Source organism: Calidris pugnax, unplaced genomic scaffold (genome assembly GCF_001431845.1).
Source record: "Calidris pugnax isolate Ruff unplaced genomic scaffold, ASM143184v1 scaffold317, whole genome shotgun sequence".
NCBI lineage: Eukaryota > Metazoa > Chordata > Aves > Charadriiformes > Scolopacidae > Calidris > Calidris pugnax.
The window spans coordinates 2737086-2744179 of NW_015091111.1; positions in this window are offsets into that span (position 1 = coordinate 2737086).

Here is a 7094-nt window from a genome sequence, read left to right on the forward strand (position 1 = left end):
GGTCTGGTGGACTTACTCAAGGCTCAGGTACATGGCAAAGATATATTTTCTCATAGATGTCTTTCAAAAAACGACAGCTAGATGGCCAAATCCCAAACTGACTTGTGTGCTACAGTGCAAGGGAAGGGTTGCCACTTTCAGAAATCCAGAGCTCATCCTGGAGCACTGAGCAGTGCAGATTCCATCTTGTTACACACTACCATTCCCTTGAGTGCCTCGGCATACCTCCAGTATAGCAGTTGCTCTTATACCTCCCCTAAACACTAGGCAATTACAAAAAACAATGAACATGAACTTCCTCATCACCTGACATTTATTTTAAAAGTTTGCAAGATTCTACATTTAGGCAAAGGTGAGGGGTTTTTTTAGAAATAAAGTAATTAAGTGAAGACTAGCCTCACATTAACTTGCTGAGGTACTTTCTGAGTCTTATCAATTTATAGAGCTTGAAAGTATTTTAGCTCCAAGCATGCCTCTTGATTGTTACTTACTCAGAACACACTACTATCCAAAGCAAAACTTTGTGTTTATTTCTACATCCACAGCACCACCTCCCTTCTGTAAGAACCTTTCAGATTCAAATCTCTGATGGTTTCCTGCAATTCACCAATGCAATGCTTAAATTAGCACACTAATTTAAAAGTAATTCTCCAAAAGAATTAATAAGGGAAGGGATGATCCATGGTCATGGCAACATGGACCCAACATTCTGGCTAAAATGCAAACAAAATTTTCTGAGGCGTGTTCAGGTACTAATTTTGACTAAAACACATTGCTCAATCTTTGCAATTGGACTGCCAGCAGCACACTTTCCCTGTCCACAGTAGTGCATGGGATTTATACTTCATTATAAACATATAAAAATCCTGTTACAATTCAGATGTCACCTATCCAGCCAGTGAGGAAACAGATCTCTAGCACAGCCACCTACTACCCAAGCTGTGTTTTCTGTACTGAGTTGTGCTCCAGTGCTGTATTTCTGTGTAACAGCCAGATTGTGATGAAGCAAGAGTGCAGCTAAGGCTGTGCTCATGCATACTCCCCAGGTGACACACGTCCCTGCTGCTGCCATCCTGCACCTCCTGTCAGCCAGAGACAGGACTTGCTGATCGCCCAGACTGGGCTGTGGGAGGTTCCCAGTAATTGTTTCTCTAGCCCCTGAGGTCCCTCTGAAGGGCAGCCCTGCCCTCTGCTCCCCCAATTTGGTGCCATCCCCAGACTTGCCCAAGTGCCCTCTGCCCCTCATCCAGCTCCAACTACCTTGCCCATGGTGCCCGCAGGGAGGCTGCAGCAGCTTCCCACGTGCTGGGGGCTCCACTAACCTCTGCTGCAGGTAGGAATGGAGTCCTGGCAGTGTCTGGCATGGGGAACAGGAGTCCAGGTGGCAGGGCCATGCTATGGTGCCATCTGGCCAGCCACGGAGGGGAAGGAAAGGCCAGGGTAGGGTGCTGAGCAAGACCCCATAGGTTTTGGATGCTAGTCCTCTGTGTGTGGCTGGAGGAGCGGGCTGGACTTCAGGGCCAGAAGAAGACCCTGATCCAGGAGGGCTGAAGGAAACAGCTCTGATCTTCATTGGGCTCCCATGGCTCCATGCAGGGAAGCTTATTCTTGGATACAAGCAGGTGGCATGCGAATATTACTTGGTAAATCAGATAAGCTGCAATCTTGTTATGCCAGCGGATGAGTGGGCCAGAAAGGTTTGAGTGTAGCTGTCAATACAGCATCCTGTAAGGATAATGCCTAATCAAATTAGTCACTTGCAGCTCCCCTCCCCACAGCCTCTTCGTTAGGAGGAAAACATTGTTCCCATGAAGGAGGGGCAAAAGCATCTTCAGACCTAGCATCCCAACACTTGCCATTGCCCTTTCTGCTTTGCAGGTAGTATCTGCTCCATCTGCTTTGGACACAGTCCCATAAATGGCCCTAACTGTACTGCTTCTCTTGTGCAGTACGTTTTGCTGGATGATTGTACTTCACAACTGGAGTTTTTAACAGTGTCCATCCTAGGACTGGGGAGAGACTGTGATATGAGTTGTTGCGAGGGGAATAACTTTAGTCCCAGGGACTCCAGTTCATTTTCACAGCCACCAGCCAAGCCTTCTGGGCAGCTTAAGCATGTGAGGTTTCCCTTTAAAATACTGTTTAAAGGACATCCACCAACACCCAACAAGGCAGACATGTTATGCCAACTGTGCAATTCAGTTTTAAAGCTATTAAAAACAAATGTGTGCAACCACATGTGTTCAGATATTATTATGCTCTCTGTGAGAGCCTAATGCAAGTTTCCTAAAATAGCAGCCTCATCCTCCTCCAAAATCCCCCATTGTCTGCCTAAGTCCAATCAAACAGAATTATCCTATTGCAAGCTTAGACTGTATCCACCTCAGTTATGATTGATATGCCAGCAATGGCTTTCATGGTGTCACCTAAGTTTCCCTGAAGGCCTAGGGAACACATGCTTTAAATTCTGGGTATGTCTGCCCATCACCTTTCTCTAAGGGGTTTGCTTTGGCACTGCTGGCTCCCTTTTCACACATGATTTAGATTTTCACCCCCCATTCCTACATGGTTTCAATTGTACGGCGGTTATACAACCCTGTACTGGCTTAAAAATATTGGCTCAGTTTCTGCACTTCTTCAGCTATAAGCTGCAGTACTTTAGGACCTTTGTTCTTTCCTCTTGTTAAGGGGAAATCTTGTTAAGTTTCAAATTGTGGGTGCAGAGGAAGAAACTGAACTTGGATCTTACATATTTTGACTCTGGAATATCATTGTTGCACACTGCTTGTTTTTCTTACATGTCTCCAAAAAAAACCCCCATTTATCTTGAACTGAACAGAAAGTTCATACCCAATGAAGTGCAAATATCTGGGAAGTTTAGATCCAAAAGAGTGCCAGCTTCGATTCAATATGAATAGTTCATCCATTTGCAATTTTTCAGCTCCCAAATCAAAACCCAAAATTGCACATAATGATTTGCATACCCCTTAATACAGCCATCAAACCTGTTTATGTCAGCTTATACATAAAGAGTGAAGCCATACAGTCTGGAAAACACCATATGTCAGCAAGGCCAAAGGACCTTCTGTTCAGACATAGGGCATCCCGAGTACATCCTCTGACTGTATAGCTCTGTGCTGTGATATCCATTTCATACACAGCCTGATTTTTTGGATATTGAAATAATTCAGGGAAGTGGCTATGAGCTCCCAGGAGACCTCTCCACAAATCTGAACTGGCACAAGGAAAGTCCACTAGATCAGAAAAACTGCCAGGCCACAGTATGTTAGACCCTAAGAGGAACCACATTTCAGACCTTCTTCAAACTCCAGGTAATAGGAAACTTCATTCCTTTGGGATACCAGAATCCAAAATATGTTAGTCCCCTGGCAAATTTTTAGTTGATTTTACTGTACCCAACCCCTTTTCCTCCCTGTCATTGTGGGATAAAACAAGCACATTAGGAGGGCCCAGATTAGTACTGAGGTGATGACCTTGGAAAGCAGAAGGATACCCACTGGCTTCCATTGTGCATCAGTCATCAATAAAATTACTCCCATCTGGCAGGTTTACACTGCCGAAAATGAAGTATTTCTTGGTGTCCAAACAATGTTTTCCTTACATATAACTGGCCTGGGAGGTCATGGACTGTAGGGAGGCTGGACCACCAGGAAAATGGGTTTCCCTCCAGACATAAGAAGTTGTTTGTCCACACCATTTCCAGCAAGCTGGTGTCATTACACATGCGTCACTTCTGAGAAGGGGTGTTCATCAGAAAAAAGGATGAAATGTCTGTTTCTAGGGGTATCCAGGCAGGTACCTAGGCCTATAAGGTAAGAGCCATCCCTCCCCACTGTTGTGGAAGCCCTTTCAGCACAGATCTGAAATTCCTGTCCTGCATGACTGTGGAGAACAGACTGTTCTCTTTTTCTTAGTAGTGGCCTTTTATACAATTGAGGGCTGTTTCTGTTTAGAAAAGAAATAACTCAAAAGAGATGTGACAAACCTCAGCCTTTCCTCAGAATTCACATTTTCCCACTGTCTTCTTGGTAACACATCTGTTTAGTACAACTTGGCATAATCCATTACACAATGGAGAGTTCATCCTAATGGTTGTACACCTCCTTCTGCCTGGTAGTGTTGACACTAGTGGAGCCTATGATATGCCCAGATAGTGACTCATCCCCATGAATTCACCAACTGACTGTTCTCCACGTAAGTGGGGCTTTCCATGCACCCTTGGTGAGTTCTAGTCCTTTTCTTCTGTACGCACCAGTCTGCAATTTAGTTTTAAGATGCTGCCTAAACACATTTACAGACACCTGACCACAGCTCATACGCTGGCTTATTATGCATTCTTCCACTTATCAGTGGAAATATTGAGATGCTCTACATCTAAGACAGCCTCTGCAGAAAATCCTAATCAAGAAGTTCTTAAAACTCATTAGTGAGCTAGCAACAATGACTCTCAATTTTCCAAACAGATTTATCACCAGCTTTTAACTATTTCATCTAAGCCCTCCCCTTAAGAGACAGAATATCTTGCGTGTCATTTCCTCATGGGTCAAGACCTGTGACAGTCGTTACTTTCCTCCTGTCCACAGACTTCTCACTTTGGCATAGAGGAAATTATGCTGGTATGGCAGAGTTTGCTCTTGATAAAACCATATTGGTTGTTACTTATCTCCTCTAGTTATTTACAGAAAGGTATTTGTCCCAGTATGTTCTTAGAAGCTAGATTTAAAGTGGTCTCTTCTGGAATTCTACAGTTCTTTTTTCCTGTTTTGCTGAAAGAATCGTTATATCTACTTTTCCCAGCATTTCAGAACTTCAGAAGATCCTCCATAAATTGTCAGAAAAACCCATTAACAGCTTAGAGGTTACTTCACAAGACTCTGTAAGCACTCCAGTCCTTCAGTACTTTCCTTGATATTCCTATTCTTCCCAATATGGTAACTGAAACTGCTCATTGCCCTTCATGTTCCTAATTTAATCTCATTTAAGCTCTTGACCTTTCTGAATCTTGACCTTTCTGACTACATTTTTACTCATTCGTGATATTTTTATACTCATATTCAATAATTTCACCATGCTTAAATGTTTTCTGACCTTTTATCTCTTGCTTAAAAAGAGCACATAATTTACAAAATGGCATGTTTTTTCCGCTTTCAAACCCATATTTCTTGTTCTCACTCACCTCAACTGTCTCCCTCCTTCAAGTTCTCAGTTAGCTCTTTCCTTTGTCTCCAGTCAAAACCAAAGAACATGCAAGACCTTGCAAAAAGCCTGCAACCTGAAGTGTTGCCATTCCTACAGATGTCAGGCAATTAAAATTCCTCACTATCACTAAGTCTTGTGCTTGGGACAGTCCTGCATGCTGCTCATGAAAAGCTTTCATCCACCTCTATTTTGGAGACCCAGAGCAGACCTCTACCATCCTAGTGCTGAGCAGGTCATTGTCCCTCCATTAGAATATGGATGTTGGAGGCACTGTGTGGACCCCTGGCACACATCACCTCCTCCAAGTCTTCTTCAGCAATAGTTTTATTTTAATATCCTGACTATGAGAATTACCTGAGAAAGTCTCTGTCACACTAGCATAAAGGCATCTAAGACATTCAACCAGTTGACTCAACAACTTTCCTACTGCATCTCCAGTGATCCAGGGAATGGAAAGAGGGAATAGGAGGAAATGGAATTATAAAAAATAAATTTGTTGACCTTTGTCTCAGTTTCCACTGTTTTACCTGCAATCTTCTGAAAGGATTTCTCTCTTATGCTCCTTCCCCTATACTCATAGAATCATAGAATCATTAGACTGTTTAGAGTTGGAAGGGACCTTGCAGATCACCTAGTTCCAACCTCCCTGCCATGGGCAGGGTCACCTTCCACTAGACCAGGTTGCTCAAAGCCCCATCCAGTCTGGCCTTGAACACTATCTGTCTGATAAAGAATGCCTCCCAATCTTTTCTGTAGACCGCCTTTAAGTACTGAAAGTACTCCCATGTCTTTGTGCAAATTTTTTCACTTCCTGTTTCAGGGTTGGACACAGACAGATCTCTGTTCTGCCCTCCCTGCTGGTGGACCCAAGGCGCTTCCCACCCATTCCCCTTCCGGGCTCCCAGCCCACCTGCATTTCTAACACTGCCACCACAGGTCCTACTCTGATCACTCTCCTGCCAGGCACCCACATTCACATTTGGACTGGTTTCCCCTACTCCTGGCAGTAGGGCAAACGCTCACAGGGTTGAGCAGCTTGGACCTTTATTCCTTCAGCAGGTGAGCCTTGGTTATCTTCCAGAAATGTGGTGGATGGGACTTACCCTTTTTCCTCACTGATGAAAACTCTTGTGCATTGTTTAATTCCACTGAAGACTAGTTGCGTCCATGCCATTTTCCCTACCAGCATGATCCTAACCCTCACCTGCTGCTTGCACAGCATGGTGACTTCTGTCATGAAACAACTTCTGTCCTTCAGAGACATAATTCCCACCCTTTCTCCACTGATAGTGATGAGAGAAATTTTTCTACCTTCCTGGGTGGAGTTTTTTGTTTGTTTATTTGTTTGTTTTGTCTGAAGGCCTTCCCATGGTTCCTCAGAATGTTTCCCAGACACCCCAACCTGAAGCTCTACAGACTCCTTCCTAAAGGGATCCCACTAAGAGGCATGTTTTCCTCTCCTACTTCTTAGTAGCAAGAAGACCACAGACCTTGCAAATTCAGTTCAAAACCTGGACTAAACCATTCAGGATTGGTGCTTCCATTTGAGAACAGCCCTCACAGCAGCAGACAAAGAAACATGCAATAGTAGATGGAGTCCAGAAAGAGCAGCATTACCTCATTATTTCTGTTGTGATCACTGTGGTTTTTTGTGAAGGATGCACTTCCTGCTACTGCAGGGAGCTTGGAGAGCAGAAATAATAAGATGCTCACCTTGTTAGCCAAGGATTAGGCCCAAGCAGTATATATTTAATTAGACTTTAAAGAGCTTATTTCAATGTTAGGAGATGCAGTTCTTCCCTGTTGCTGCTGCCTCAATATCATTGTTTCAGTAAGCGTTCTGCTTATCAAGAGAAAGGAGGGTGTTTTCAGAC